The following is a 16456-nucleotide window of genomic DNA, read 5'->3' as shown; positions in this document are numbered from 1 at the left end:
GGAGTCGGGGAGAACACAGTTCAGCCCATCACAGGGGATGAATCCACATTTGACCCATCTTGGACAGGAACGTCTAAGAACAGGGCCTTTATCCTTGACTAGTTGAGAGGCAGCTCAGAACGATCAACCAGAAAGATCAGTTAGCTATTTTGCCATCTTCTAGCTGCATAACTGATGCACTTACAAGTCTCTGAACTTGGCAGCCTTACCCCCACGTCTGAAAGGGGAGACCGTCTTATTTCATAGGGCTGTTGGGAGCAGAAGGGACGGACACCATTAACATGGGATGAACTAGATCAGGCCGTGTCTGGGCCGTGGACCAACACACAGCTGTTAAAATGATAGGGTAATTATCTCAAAATAGAAAGTTAAGAAGGAATGACAGAGAAGACACGCAGATAGCTGCGTCTATCTGCACGTAAAGAAGAAGCTCCGTGATATACAATGGAATGACTGAAGCAAATCCCGTTGCCGCATCGGTGGGCCTCAGCTCTCCTGCATCAGAATCGCTGTGGACTCTCCCTGAACTGTTCTGGAGTGAGACCCAGGCACTGGTATTTGAAAAGAAATTAACTAAAAGCAAACAAAGGTTTTTCTCATACACAGCCCAGGGCTGAGAGCCACTGGTAACAATAAGAACTATTATTTTGTCCAGACTCTGTTGCAGACACTACTTGAAGCACTTTGAGTATATGAACTCACTGAATCGGCACAGCTGCCCCATTTTACAGATGAGAAAAGTGAACTTTGTTCCTGATCACGCAGCTGGTGGACGGTGGAACCCAAGCAGAGTGGTTCCAAAGATGAAATCATGAGGAATTCCAAAGAGAATTCCATGAGGCGAGGGGAGGCAGGAGAACAGAATCTAGGAATTTTCAGTTTGAGTCTGTAGGGAAAGAGGCCCAAGAATACCATTATCAGCCGGGTTTGGAAACCCAGAGCAGTGGTTCCCACCTCCCTGATAAAAACTTCCCTGAAGGAACTCTTTAAATGTAGAGATTCCTGGGGCCTCTGGGTGGCTCAGTTGGTTAAGCAGCCACTCAGGTCATGATCTCACAGTTCGTGGGTCCGAGCCCCACGTCGGGCTCTGTGCTGACAGCTCGGACCCTGGAGCCTGCTTCAGATTCTGTGTCTCCTTCTCTCTCAGCCCGTTCCCCACTTGCATTGTCTATCTGTCTGTCTCTATCTCAAAAATAAATAAACATTAAAAAAAATTAAATATAGAGATTCCTGAATGCCTTTCCTGGAGGTTCTGATTCCCCAGGTCTGGAGCAGGACCAGGAATCCACATGTTTACCCGGGGTCTCAGGCAGGACCGGCTTTAGGGGCCTGTGGTCTGTGCTGGTGCACAGGGCTGTGTGCTCAAGAGAGCCCACGTTTGGTTCAAAGCTCTGCTGCCGACAGCTTCAAGTTCCTCATAATTTTATCTGTGACCTCACGTTGTGCAGGCAAGAGCACACTACCTCGGGTCCTGGGGGCTCAGAGCCTCTGCTTCTTGGTCATTTCACCTCCCACCACTGCTCTGCCTCCCTGGGATGGGTCCTCTGCCACCAGAGCCCCTATGCCCTGGCGCCCCCAGCTCAGCCTGGTTCCCCTTCCCTGCTCCTGCCTGGTGACCAGGCATTTTAATTTCTGGGAGAGAGAGAGAGAGAGAGAGAGAGAGAGAGAGAGAGACCACTGTCTTGTCTGCCCTTCACCCTCTAGTCCTGATTCTGCCCTGGTTCGGGCTGCACAAAGGCAGGTTACTGCTTCTCTGCCCTCACTCCTGCCACACCAGCGTCCAGGGGGACAGGAGAGCACAGGAGGGGACACCAGCATTGTTACATGCCAGCGTATGTCATCCAGGGGGAGTGAACTCAAAGAGGTGATATTTGGGCAAAAAGCAGTAAATGAGGGTGGGCTCCAGAAGCGAAGGGGAGGGGGGTGCAAGCTGGCTCACTCCAGGTGCGAGGCTGTGTTCTCAACCCTTAGTCTTAGAACCGTACAGCAAAAAGTGGAAAACACTGACATCCAGACCCCTCTTCCCTAGTTCAATTGGTCTGGGGTGGGGTCCACATACTTGTCCTTTAAGACGGTCTCCTGTGATTCCAGTGACCCAGGAAGGGTCAGGGCCCGCAGGAGCGTCCGTTGGTTTCCAGGATGGACTAGGGGGTGCGGGAGTCTGTGCTCTTGGATTAAACTTTCAGAGCTGGAAGCGCCCCCGGATGGGCTCAGAGCCACTCCCGCCTGCTGCTACACACAAGGAACGAATGCCCGGGGACAATAGAGAGGCGACAGGGTCCTGTCCCCGCTCCCAGTCCGGCGTCCTGGCCGTTCCCAGGCACCCCGACACCAGAAGCCCCGAGTAGAGCTCGCCTCAACCCCTTGAGGGACGCCACCCGCCCGGGCTGGCCGCGAAATCCAGGGGTCCCTCCTGCTTTGCTTTGTCCGGAACGGGACTCAGGTGCTCAGATTGTGGACGGAGAGGCGGCTCCGCGCGTGGCCAACGCTAGGTGGCGCCCGAGAACCAGGCCTGCCCTGCTCCGGGGAGTCCCGGGGTCCGGGGTGGGGGTGGGGAGGGGGGCGTCCTGTGGTCCCCGGGTCCGGTCAGCTGCTGGGCCTCAGAGCCTCGAGCCTCGCGTGCCCCTGTTTTCTCGCCTCTTTCGCAGGGCTGTGGGGGCGGATTACGGGCAATAACCTCTCAAAACCCAGCCCTTGCCTGGCCCCTGGAGACGAAGGAGTCCACGTTACCTCCCTGCCTCTGGCCTTCTCTCACTAGGTAGGTCTGTGTTCTCAGGTGAGTTGCTCATCTCTGGTAGCACATCTGGAAGGTTCTTCAAAGGTTTCCACCTCAGTGCATGCCTTAGAGGACTGTCCATTGGCAAGAAAATCACCTATTTTAAAAACAGGAAATTTATCACAACAAAGAACACATTTTCTACACTGATGGGATGGGAGAGGGGAGTCACATCCAGCACCCTGAGACTCTTTGTAAAGTCCCCACTCTGAAAGGATCTGGTTTTGTTCTGCGTTATTTTCACGTCAAATGCTTTCAGTATTTTATAACAATTTTAGAACCAAAGACCCATCACTAAGGTACTAATGGTGGCCCTCCCTAACACAGACTGTCTCAGAAACCCAACAGCCAAAAAGCATTTTGAAGCAAGAGGTCACCTTGCAGTTCTGAGTACTTAAAATACTTCCCTTTGAGAAGCTTGAGTTAGCATTCACAAAATGGTGTTTCCTGCGTTACCGGTTATTTCTTTTTCTCCCTCCCCATTTTATTTAAAACAATTTCTTCAACTAACATTTATTTGCCAGTCTCTGGATTAAAAAACAAAAAAAAAAGTTCCAGGGGCACCTATGTGGCTCAGTCGGTTGAATGTCCGATTTCGGCTCAGGTCATGATCTCACAGCTCGTGAGTTCGAGCCCCGTGTCAGGCTCTGTGCTGACAGCTCCAGAGCCTGGAGCCTGCTTCAGATCCTTTGTCTCCCTCTCTCTCTGCCCCTCCCCCCACCTCAAAAATTAATAAACATTAAAAAAATTTTTTTTAAGTTCCAAAAATCCCCCTCCTCAAAAAAAAGCCCTCCAATAAATATTAGGAAACCATCCCTACCCCTAGGAACTGCCCCCATCTGACAGGGAGAAAGGAAGGTATGTAAATGATGCTGACACTGGGATATTTTATGGAAACGTGTGTTTAGGGCAAGCACAAAGGAGCAATTCATTACTTTTAAAACTTCGTATTACAAAAATTTTCCAATATAAACAAAAGTAAAATAAATGGTCAAGTGAATCCTGTCTACCTGTCAGCCAGCTTACAAAACTATCAATGTATCGCCAATCTTGTTTCATCTATGCCTCACACGCCATAAAATTCACCCACCATAAATGTACAACTAAATGATTTTAGTAAGTTTATATAAATAAATATATATATGGTTGTGCGACCATCATCCCAAAGCAATTTTAGAGTATTTCTACTATCACCAAAAGTTTTAAAACATTTTTTTAAATGTTTATTTATTTTTGAGAGAGAGAGAGAGAGAGAGAGAGAGAGTGTGAGTGGGGGAAGGGCAGAGAGAGAGGGAGACACAAAATCCAAAACAGGTTCCAGGCTCTGAGCTGTCAGCACAGAGCCCGACGCGGGACTCAAACCCACAAACTGTGAGGTCATGACCTGAGCCGAATTCGAGCGCTTAACCGACTGAGCCCCGCAGGTGTCCCGATCACCAAAATTTTGATTGTGACTATTTGCAGTTCATTCTTGCTCTCATCCCTAGATGTAGGCAACCACTAATATATCTCTATTGGTTTGCTTTTTCTGGACATTGCATAGAGGGGAAATATAGAATATGTAGCGTTTTGCATCTGGCTTCTCTCACTGAGCATCACGTTTTCAAGATTCATCTGTGTTGAGACACAAATCAGGGCTTCGTTCCTTTTTACTGCTAAATGATATTCCACTGTGTGAAGAGACCATGTTTATTTATCCATTATTACTTGGTGGCACATGTGGGTTATTTCTGCCTTTTGGCTATTGTCAATAACATGCTGTTGAATGTTCCCATTCCAGTCATTGTGTTTTCCTGTCTCTTTGGTAGGGATCTAAGAGTGGAATTACTGGGTATGATGATAAGTGAAACATATGAAGATTCTTGTGCCAAACCTTTGTTTTCCCGACGTGGCCATACCACTTTAAATTCCTATCGGCAATGTAGAAGGATTCCAGTTTCTCTGCATCCGTGCCAACACTTGTTATTTCTTTTTGATTTTAGCCCTTCTGGTGGGTGTAAAGTGGCATCTAATTATAGTTTTAACTTGCATTTTCCTAATGGATGATAATGTTGAGCATCTTTTCATGTGCTTATTGGCCATTTGTATATCTTTGTGGAAATGTCCATTCAAACCTTTTGTCCAATTCTTATTTTTATTTTTTAAAAAGTTTATTTTGAGAGAGAGAACAGAGAGCATGAGCAGGGGAGAGGCAGAGAGAGAGAGAGAGAGAGAGAGAGGGAGGGAGAGAGAATCCAAAGCAGGCTCTGCACGGTCAGCGTGCAGCCCGATGAGGGGCTCAAACTCACGAACCGTGAGATCATGACTTGAGCCGAAACCAAGGGTCGGACACTTAACCAACTGAGCCCCCAGATGCCCTTGTCCGATTTTTAAAACAAACTTTTTTACTTTATTATAGATTTACAGGAAGATTGTGAAGGGAGTAGATACCCTTCACATCCCTCATACCTAGTCCCTCCTGTTGTTACCATCTGACATGAGTGGGGTACGTTTGTCACGATTAACTAAAGTCCATACCTGGTTCTGATTTCCTGTTCGGTCTTTACCTAATGCCTTTTTCCTGTTCCAGGGTCTCACCCAGGACAACACATTACATTTAGTTGTCATGTCTCCTCAGGCTCCCCTTGACCATGACAGTTCTTCAGACTTTTATTATTATTATTTTTATACCTTAACCTTTGATAATCTTATTAGTTTTGAGGAGGACTGGTCAGGCATTTTCTGGAATGTCCCTTAACTGGGCCTTCTCTGATGTTTTTCTCATGATTAAAATGGAGTTATGGGTTTTTGCGGGGAGGCCTTCAGAGGTAAAGTGTTTGCATTAGATTGGCTCAGGCTGCCGTACAAATACCACAGACCAGGCAGCTTCACCAACAGAAATTCCTTCTTGCTCAGTTCTGGAGGCTCAGAGTCCAAGATCAAGGTGCCAGGAGAGCTGGCTTCTTCTGAGGCCTCTCTCTCCTCAGTTTACAGATGACCATCTTCTCCCTGTGTCTTCACATGGTCCTTGCTCACGTCCTAATCTCCTCTTCTCATGAGGACACCAGTTCCATTGAATCAGGGCTCACCCCAGGGATCTCATTTAACATTGTTTACCTCTTTAAAGATCATCTCCCCAAATATGGTCACATTCTGAGGTGCTGGGAATTAGGACCTCAACATATAAACTTGTAGGGAGGGGGGAGTCGTAATTTGGCCCAAAGAAGTGTCATTTTCATCCTATCCAGGGTCCATGCTATTGACATGACTTATCACTATTGATGTTGACCTTGGCTACCTGGCTGAGGTGTGTTTGTGTAAAGTCACTCCTTTCCTTCCTGCTCCCATACTGTGCCCTTTGGGGAGAAGTCACGGTGTGCAGCCCACATCATAAGTTTTATCCCACTGTAGGGATTATGTTCCATGTATTTTGTAAAACTCTTAGGAGAAATCTAGGGGTAAATCTCTGTGACCTTGGTTTTGGCAATGAAAATCTTAGATATGACACTAAAGGCACAGGCAACAGAAGAAAAAATAGATAAACTGGTTCTCGTCAAAATTTAAAACACTGTGTATCAAGGGACATCATCAAGAAAATGAAAAGACAACCTACAGAATAGGAGAAAATATTTGTAAATTATATATCTGATAAGAGTCTAGTATCCAGAATATATAAAGAACACTTACAGCTTAACAACGAAAAGACAAAACTCTAGTGTTTATAAATCAACGCTGTACTGAAGAACCCTGTACATAAGATAATTGGCATGTTTGAACAGATCTATAGAATAAATTCCCAGAAGTGTGTGCGGTTTTTTGACAGATATTGTCAAATTGCCCTCCATTGAGGGTGTATCAGTTTAGATGTCTCTAGAATTTATTTCCAAATCTACTGTGAAATGTGCCAACACCGACAAGAACGTTCATTACGGCATTCGTCATAATACCTCCAAACTGGAAAGAACCCAGTGCCCCTCAACACAAGAGTGGATAGATACAGCATGATCTCGTCATACCATGGAACACTACAAAGCAATGAAAAAGAACAAAAGTTCTGCCACCCACCACACAGAGGAATCTCACAGGCGTGTCAAGTAGTAAAAGAAGCCAGACACAAAACCATACTTACTATAGGACTGAGGTGTTCAGTCATGAAGCTAAAGGAAGAAGAATCTCTGAGATCCAAACAGCAGTTAGCCTTGGATCGAGGGGTGCTGGCCACTCGGGCTCGAAAGAGTCCACTCCCACCCCGCTCCCCACGACCAGGTGCTCAAACCGCCCTACACTTTGATCTGGACGATTGTTACGTAGGTGAATAATACATAAAAACTCACTGAGCTACGTGTGCTTCATTGGTATAAGTTAGATCTCAATAAAAAGCAAAAAGGTTAAAAAAAAAAAAAAAGCCAACACTGCTGTGCTAACCACATGGCCATGGTAGAGGGCGATCTCCTTAGCTACAAAGAGTCAGAAGGCAGACCCTGTCTCTCTTTTGTTCAGTCTTGAGCCAGCTGTGGGTTCCAGGTGTAAGGAGGGGGTGTCTAGCAGGGGGAGGGGTCCTTTAGGTGCTTTGGGACAGGCGTGCACCCCTGCCCATGCTAGACCATTCTCTGCACCAGCTGTTGAACAGCTGCCTGGTTATTTTTAGCCCTGGGGCTCTGCATGAAAAGAGCCTCACGCAAGGGCTCCTTTCTCCTGCCATTGACCCTGCTCCTGGGCCCTCTCTCCCCACCCACCCCAGGCTTTAAAGTTTCTGGAACATTCCAGGTCCTACTGCTAGACTACATGTTGCTATGTTGAGGGGTCTCTTCTGCAGAGCCAATTCCTTAACTTTAGGAAAGGACGATGTGGGGAGAGTTTATTTCTCATCAGACTCTGAGGCCAGGCCCCAGGAAGGTCCTGGGCACTCAGCAGCCTTGCCCTCTCTCTCTAGGGGAAGTAACACCCACCTGGAGCCTCAGGAGGAGGACGGAGTCCCTTCCTGGGAAGCTTGACGGTGGTCCTGATCTCTCCTCTTCAGGATATTGTGGGCCTTCTGGCTAAAGAGGCGGCTCAGCCTCTATCCATCATGCCCCTCCTGCGGCTGGCACAGGCCTTCTGGAGAGCTGGCTGTCCCCTGCCTGCCCCATCCCGTGGGGGTTCCCAGTTCTGAGGCCAACCCCCTCCAGGACAGCTTGGGAAGGGGCTAAACTCTCGCCCCTCACCCCCACCCCTTCTTCTGGTGAGCATCCTTCGAGAGCCTTGAATCTGGTCTCCAAGCCCTGTTTGGCCCCAAATTCATCTTGTTCCTTATTTTGGAAAACCAGGATGCTTCCACCCTCACCTCGAATCGGAAGGGTGGCTGGCTGCCCACCTTTCCAGGGGTGGCGGAAACAAACTGAACCCCAGTGCTCTCCATTGTTCGGCTTAAAACTCCACAGGGGAGCCTCCTCCCCTTCGACCTGACTGCAGGAGAGGCGTTCTGAAGACACGATCTAGAAACGGATGTGAAAAATCAAATCCATTTTAAAAGTAGTGAAGGCATTTGCCTGCCTCCTCTCTCTCTCTCTCTCTCCTTCCCTCTCTTCCTGCCTTCTCTTTTTCCTTCCTTTTCTCTCTCTCTCCTCCCTCCCTCCCTCCCTCGGTCAAGTGGAAGGTCTCTCCGACTGGGGAGGAAGGTCGGGTAAACCAGACTAAAATGGACTTCACTGGGTTGGTCTGAGGCATTAGGCCCATGTTCTCTGGGTGGCGGCTGGGCTTGGTGAGCTGAACGCCCCCCTGGGTGGTGGGATCATCCCACCTCCGTGCACTAGGAGAGGGGACGAGGGGGCACACACTTCGTCCAGGAGCAGGGTGGGGGGTTCACTTCACTATCACACATCACCTTCTCCGCTGAGGGCTCTCGGTGGTCGGCACGCGGCTGACCCATCAGAATCCCCCCTCGGGCCCTGCGTGGGCAGAGCATGTGGAGTTACTGACAGAAAAGCAAAAGCAGAATTCGTTTTCGCCCTTTGAGTCCGTGGCTGCCTGCCAACGTCTCCTTCAAATACGAACATTCCTGATTTCATTCTGGCACTTTTTGTCAGGTTATTGCAAATTGGAAGGGTGAGCAGACAGAAACAAAATGACATTTGCTGAGCGGGTGGGATTGTTTCTAAATCTATTCTCGAGAGCACACCAGTGTACGTACACTCTTCGGGGGGGGGGCACTCTCCTCTGTGGGGGCTTTGAATCCAACTCAGAGCCGGCCTCATTTTACAACCGGTATCCTCCGGTCTCGATGCATTGCTGTTTCCATGTGTGCAGAATAAGGAGGCGTGGGACCAGTATATGGCGAGGACCCTTGTCAGCCATCCCTGGAAACATCCAAATGCGAGACAGATGGGTACTAGATCCACAAGATAATGGAGAATTCTAATCAATTTCACCGGCATCAAATTTTTATGTTCCTGTAAACTTATGAAAACCTTGAAATTAAAGTTACTGCCTCACCACAGTACCAGAGCGAGTAATTTGATTGAAAAGCAAAACAAAACCCTTCCAGAAAAACTGATAAATTAAAACTAAAACTAACACCGCTTCAAAACCGAGAGTGATATCCTCAAGTGTTAACCTTTGCTCCCACGTCCCTGTGGCTGGAAGAATTCGTTATACAAGGTACTTTCTTGTTTTTTAAAAGAAGGTTACAGCCTTGGTATGCTGGCTGAGTCAAGTGAAGGGTCTCTTGGACGAGGAACTCTTGGTCTCTGACCTCACGGGGAAGGTCTGAAGGGCCACCTGGGAGGACTGTTTCAATCTCAGGAAAGCCAATGGGCTGGAAAGGAGTCCCTGCTGGGGCATGATTCTATGTCAATAGATGCTTTCTTATTTTCAAATGTGCTTGATAACTGAAAAAAAAAAAAAAGAAGGTGGACATTTCCTTCACGGACAGAAAAAAAAAAAGTGCCACCAGGGCATTTGAAAGCAAGCCGTTTCTCTTTCTAGATAGTTGGGCTGCATTTTAAAACAAAAATGAAACCAAGCTGGGTCTCCTCCCAAGGAGGCTACCAAACTCCTCTTGGTATTGTGTTTGCGAACCAGCTTCACACACCTGTCTGCCCAAAGGCACCTGAAAAAGTACTGGGAAATACACACCTAACGGTCTTCCCCAGGGAAGCTGACCCAACCAAAGGAGGGGAGAGCTTTCTACGATTCCCAATTCCCAGGCTCCGAAGCCTGTCGACTCGTTTTTCAGCATATTCTTACAACTCAGGGGATCGGCAGTCACGCTTCTAAGTGAAAAGATTAGGAAGCTGGGCCAGTGAATAAATGCTTACTTTGGATCTGTACTATTGATTAAAAAAAAAAAAAAAAAGTCACTGGAAAAAATGAGCCCCTTTCTTCCATTTTTGCTTGAAGCAGTCCAAAGAAAACAAGTTTTGGTTCGCTCCCGTCTGCGAGCTCAGCTCATGGTCCAACAAACTCCCGAGAATTCAGAGAAAGCTCGCGCCAGACATGCAGGAGTGTGTCCTACCCACAGTTCCCAGAGGCTTCACCTGCTCTCCTTCAGAGGTGGGGAGAGAGACTCCCAGGGAGGGAGTGCTTCCTCGCTCTCTATCTGCCTGTCTGCACACGTTCCTGCTTGAGGAGAGGGGCTAAATGAACCTTCCAACCCCGAGAGTTGCACCTGAGGCCCGGAAACTTGCAGTCACGCTATGTGTTCGGGACACTTCGATTCAAGCTAGGGAGAGCTGATGGCAGCACCCCCACCCCCTTCTCCCGGAAGTGCCTGCATTTGGTATTAAAATGCACCCACCTGCTTTTGACCCCCAACCCCCACCAGTGGACTGCACACCCACAGGGCTAACCCATATGAATTGGTCTTGTGTTAAAGAGAGGTTTCAGAATCCCTGCAGATAAATTCATTTTCTGATCCATAATTTACATTCAGCGCATTTCCTATTTGAAATTGTGCCAAGCCCAGAATAAATAAACAACAAAATTTGAGTCAATGATACTGTATTTTGAATTCTTTCCCCAGCTTTCCTCGATAGATAGTGTGAAGTTTTCTCTAATACAGTGAAACATTTGAGTACACGACAGATGACAAGGTCTGTAGTAATGACTTACAGATAACGTGCTTTTATCTATATACAGATGTCGTTTAGTATTTCATGGATACAGTTCTTCTTGGTTTTGGTTGTTGGCAAAACGTAAGCAGTTTCTTTCTTACTTTACTTTTACTCTTCTATTTACTTTTATTTACACTTAGGCCCCTTCCCTTGAACTGAAAGCAAACTTCGAGTCCCCGTCTCAGCTTCTGTCAGAAGAGAGAAGAGGGGAACATGTTTGGAGGGGATGAAAGAAAGAACCACAAGCAGTTTCTAGAAAATAGGATCTAAAAATAAAACTATCCATGCTTTCGGAAGGGGAAGCCTATTTATAATCCATGATTTCTTTCTGTGTTTCTTGGGTAGCAAGAAGCAAAGCCCATGCATAGACAGCCTCTGTCAGCGTGTGTGAATGAATGCTGGTTTCAGGGTAGGACATATGACCGTCCACAAGTCAAAGGCTGCTTGAAGGAACCCTTCCACGGTGATTCACCACCACAAGCAAGGACACACGCCCTGGCAACTGTCAGGACAAAGCTGGATGCGGCCACGCTGGTGTGTCATGTTACATTAGGACTCGCGTGCCTCACAGAATTGGTTTTGGAAGGATAGGTGCATGGATTGAGACAGTGGAAGTTGACTGTAGTTTCTGGATTGTCTCAGGGACGGCTAATCTGAAAACACCGTCTGTGATGGATTGTGACATCGACAGAGGATTTCCACGAGGATGTTAAGGCTTTGGGTTTTTCACACGACGCTCATCAGTGTGCGGTTCTTGGTGCTCTGGTTTAATGCTGTAGTGCGAAGAGGGGGACCTGGAGGCCCTGCCTGGCACACCTGCTGCTGTGACATCTGAGGGTCGCAGGGGTGGCAGAGGGCTGCTGGGGATCCAAGACCTGCTGCGCTAGGTCACTGAACACTCGTGAACTGCTCTCTGTGGACAGCCACTTCTCTGGGCATCCCCAGGTGGTCCTCTGCTCTTCCCCTGACCTCCCCCAAGTCCAAGGATAGCTTTCGGGAATCCCAGGATACTGGGGACTGGTTGGGGGGTCTCTGAGGGCCCGGCTCACTGCTGCCCAGGGTTGGCCCAGGAGCGGAGAGATGACAATCCTCTTTGTGAGCCAGGCTCCAACTCCCAGCTTGTGACTCTGGCAGCTCCTTGGGGTTAAAACCAGAAGGGTCTTGCAGATTATTTCCTGAAGGGCGGTGGATGCCACAGGCTTGCCTGGGCCCTGGTGGCAGTTCATGGCAAGGGGCTTAGGGCGTCTGAAACTGGGCCAGCGTGTGAGGTGTGGACGGGGAAGAGTGTGACAAGTGGAACAGGAAAGACACTGGAATTCTCCAGGAAGACGGAGAGGCCGCAGGGTTGGTGCCATTGTAGTACTCGGACATCGCCTTCTTGCGCTTCAGGAGGCCTGGAGGAGGGTGGGGCCCGGCTGTCGCAGGGCACGCGGGACGTTCATGCTGTGGCAGTGGCTGTGCTCCTGCTAGAAGTCATCGAAGGGGCTGCTGCTATGGGCACTAGTGACAGAGGTCTTCTGTTTCAGGTGGGGACAGGAGCCACCGGTTGGGAATGCAGGCAAACTCTTGGGAGGTCCAGGAACTAACGAACAGCTAGTTCATTAGAACACACTGGGTGTTCTCTATAAGCACACAGGTCTGAGCCTACTGTTATTCTGCCAACAAAACGGGCAGTTGAAGAAGGAGAGGAGGAAATTTGGAAATGAGATCCTGAAAAGATCGAAGTGGCCCATCATATTGGCTGCGTAAGAAGCGCGAATGGAAGAATTTGGATTGTTATGTGATTTGTGCAGTATGTTCACTCTGTCTCATTAGAAATACTTTAGGAAAAAAGATGCTTTTATCCTAATTTGTCTGGTCTGGGTGACTGCTTCAAATTTTTTCCCCCTCCAAATAGTTTTACCTTATCTTCTTAGGTTTTAATTGAACTAATTTCCTGAAAGTTCATGTAAATTGCATTTTTTAAATATTAAAAACAAAGAAACAAATCCAAACGCTCTCTGGGTATCACGGTAGGTTAGGATCTTTAGAAGTCGACAGAAGTCCCTGAATGAAATTTTGGGAAAGTGCAACTCATCATGCAATTAATAACAGGAGATCGGGGATCATGTTCAACCATATTCTTCTGTGCTACATGAACATTCCAAACGTATCTGTGATGCCATCAAAAATCTTTACTCTTGAGGAGGAAGAGGCATCATTCTGGCAAACCAAAATTACCAACGAAAAGTTCCACCAACCCACCATGCTACATGATTGGCCGCTAAAAGGTAAACTACTGGCTTCCTCAGTCCTTTGTGAATAGTCAACAAAGTCCATTTTTTACCCCAAAGCCCCACATTGGTGGACAATGCAAATGACATTCTATGTTACTTCAAGTTACATTAGCCAAGTTGTACTTATTTCTCTTCCCCTCTAATACTTCCCTGAAATACCAGAGGTATGCAGATATCTGATACAGGTGTTTCAAAAATGACCTAACAGTATATATAATAAAGAATTTATTGTGTAATCAACAGTTAGAGGGGGGAAAAAAACCCTGATTTTATGTTAAAAGTATGCAATCTATTTGTTCTGTTGGCAGGAAGTATAGGACAGCAACATAACAACCTGTGCTTTATGCTGATCTTGCTGAAGGCACTGACATGTTGCAAACTTTGCCTCATTTCTGATGAGAGTCTTGGTTAGTATATGGACATTGGAATAATTCTAAACTCCATTTTAAGCATATGCTAGCTAATAAACATCCTACATTTAAGTCATGCATCCAGTCTCACAAAAAGAAGGGGAGAGGGAGAGGAGGGAAGACGTATTCTACTTTGTCGGTCACTTGCTGACCTGCTGTCTGATTTCACCATTTAAATGCGTGATGACGCACTCTGTACCTGGATTCTTTGCTTTTTCCCGGCAAAGGGAGGCGGAGGTCCAGACATCTAGTTATTTGGATTTGGCAGCATGCTCTGTGTTCTGGCTGTGTGGCTGGGAACGAGGGGCAGCCACCAGCTGAACCGGGGGGCAAGCCACTCAGCTACGCTCAGCTCTCAATCTGTCGCAGAGGGAAAAAAGCTCTCTGCCTACCTCCTTTGGCGAGGCGTCGTGAAGACAAAAGGGGTTCCCTGTGTCTTGAGTTCCTTGGTATAAAGCTGTAAGGGGAAACTGCTTTATGTGGAGGGGCATGTTTGCATATGTGAGAACTGAATTTAGCAGCAAAAGGGTTCTTTTCTTTAAGTCAATAAACCGGCTGCTCACCGTGTCATTGCAGGTTTGTCCATATTCCCGAAGTCAGACAGTGAGGATGGCATGAAATGAAACCTTACTTGGGAGGTTAACACTACCGGTGCAAGGGGCTGGGGCGGCAGTGGAATGGATGGAGGCACGTGTGTCCTTGGAGAGAAATGGCTGTCCCTGAGCTGGGGCTGGCTGGTCTTCGGTGGGAAGAGGTCTCCCCAGCAGCCAGTTCTGGAGAGCTGAGAGGCTGGAAGCCAGGGAGAATGTGAGTGGAGGTCTTCCCAAGGACGGGCGCAGCGAGCTATGAGGTCGGCCTTGGGCACAGGGATGTCACAAGGGGCTGCTGCAAGTGTGCAGGTGTTCAGCACTTCCTTTTCCTGGGATCACACGGACAAGTCCAAACAATTCCTCCTTTCTGACGCCATCCATTGCCCTCCCAATCTACGTGGCAAGAATTTTATTTGCTGAGAAGATCAAGAAAGTCAGAGGAAGACGTTTAGAAGAGCAATTCGTTTATAAGATTGCCAGCTGCCTCGGCCCACCTCTCGACAGGGCACAGGGCAGAGACGAGAAGGTCAGAGACATCTGGACCCCCTCCTCCTGGAGAGGGCAGGGAGACACTTTCCTGGGTGGCGGTGTTCCTGAAAGGCTCCCACCAGCCCAATCAGTCCAAGCCAGTGCCTTGTTCTGACACCCTTGTGCTGGGGCCCCAACTGCCATCTGGAGAGGACGGTTTTAAAAATAGAGCATATGATTTTATGGGTTGCATGTGGAGTGGCCTCACCCCTCCGTGAGGGACCGACCCGATACGGGTGCAGCTGTTTCTCTGAACACTTCTCTGTCTGTCGCTCTCTCTTGGGAGACTGAATACTCCTTAAGACCATGAACACAAAGATCATCTCATGGGCTACAGAGGACACTGAGAAGCCACTGTTTAAAAACGTCAGTAAGGAGAAGATGTCGCTACGCAAACCCAGATCCCTCCAACTGTCCTCGAATTTGTAGTGGGAAAGCAACAGGAAAAGCAGAGTCTGTAACCACAGCGGCTGCTCAAATATTCTCAAGCCTTGCGGCAACATCAACAACCCACATAAAGGGAGGTTTGCAATAACTGGGCGCGTAGTAGGTACTCAGTAGTTACTGGCTGAATGTTCCTTATCTGTTGGGAAGAATCTGACTTTGTCAAACTGTAAAGTTCTTTGAGTGGCTCTTTGAATATAATCAAATAGCTCAGGCATCAAACACTAACATCATTTGCTTGGGAATCCACGTACAAACAAGCAGCACTGACGTGGCAAACCGAATTTCCAATGGCGTCCGGAAATGCTTGGAAACCTCACCTGCAGAGAGTTCTAATAAAAAATCATCCCTCTAGTTACTGCAGATCGCGGGTACTTTATTTGGATCTAGGGACTCCTGAAATTGTACGCAACATTAAGAGGGTTTGTTTGTGTGTGTGTGTATGCGTGTGTTTTCTGTGTTGCTTGTTTGTTTGCTGGAGAAAAGAGCCACAACTGTCATCAAATTATCAAAGGCTTTGTGAGCCAAGAAAGGTTAAGATCACTGCTTTCCATGACTGAGACTTAAGGAGGCACTCGGCTTGCTTGATACATGACAGCTTAATTCACTTCTCCTTCCGGCGTCCGGGCCCAGCAGGAACAGAATTCCCCAAGCTTACATTAGTCTAGTTTACAGTGACAACTCTTTGGAGTCATGTAATTAAAAAAAAAAAAAAAAAAAAAAAAACACAACAATTTTTATAAAGGAACTGTATAAAAATAGCCACTTGGGGGGATTTTTAATCTACACATAGATGCTGTGCAACTGTGTGCTTTTCTTAATAGCTTCCTCTTTCTTATCTCTTCCTCAGTTAGCTTCCTTTTCCTGGCACTCGGGATCCATTCCAGGTGCCACAAGGAGGTCCCCCACACTGGAGAAGAGCAGCCACAAAGGCTAGGTCCTACTGCAAAAATTCGGGGCCATGTTTCTTCACTGAGAAGTCTTCCCAAGACCCCCAGGTGCCTTTTCTAGAAAAGAGACCCATGTTCCCACAAGACCTTCAGTGCAGCACAGACCCATCAATGCCTAACCTCCTGAAATGTCCCTATGGCTCAGGAGGAAAGGACGCCCACGTCAACGAATAGTGCCCTACTGGTACCAGGTTCTAGCAGAGAACCAACTAGAAGCTTGATCCCTGTGAAGCAATGAGCAGGGACTGGGGGGCCGCATCTTCACGTCCCTTCACAGAGCCTACAAGAGAATCCTGTGCTCTGAAGGTGTTCATAAATACTGCACTCACCAGGAAAAACTTTTTTAGGGGAAAAGCCTCTACACTTGAGCAGATCCACAGTCTGGCTCCAGAGGAGGTGTTGTAAACCCCCGA

Source organism: Herpailurus yagouaroundi, unplaced genomic scaffold, assembly GCF_014898765.1.
Source record: "Herpailurus yagouaroundi ecotype Mexico unplaced genomic scaffold, PumYag 222, whole genome shotgun sequence".
NCBI classification, from domain to species: Eukaryota; Metazoa; Chordata; class Mammalia; order Carnivora; family Felidae; genus Herpailurus; species Herpailurus yagouaroundi.
Note: the sequence above shows the minus strand (reverse complement) of the source record.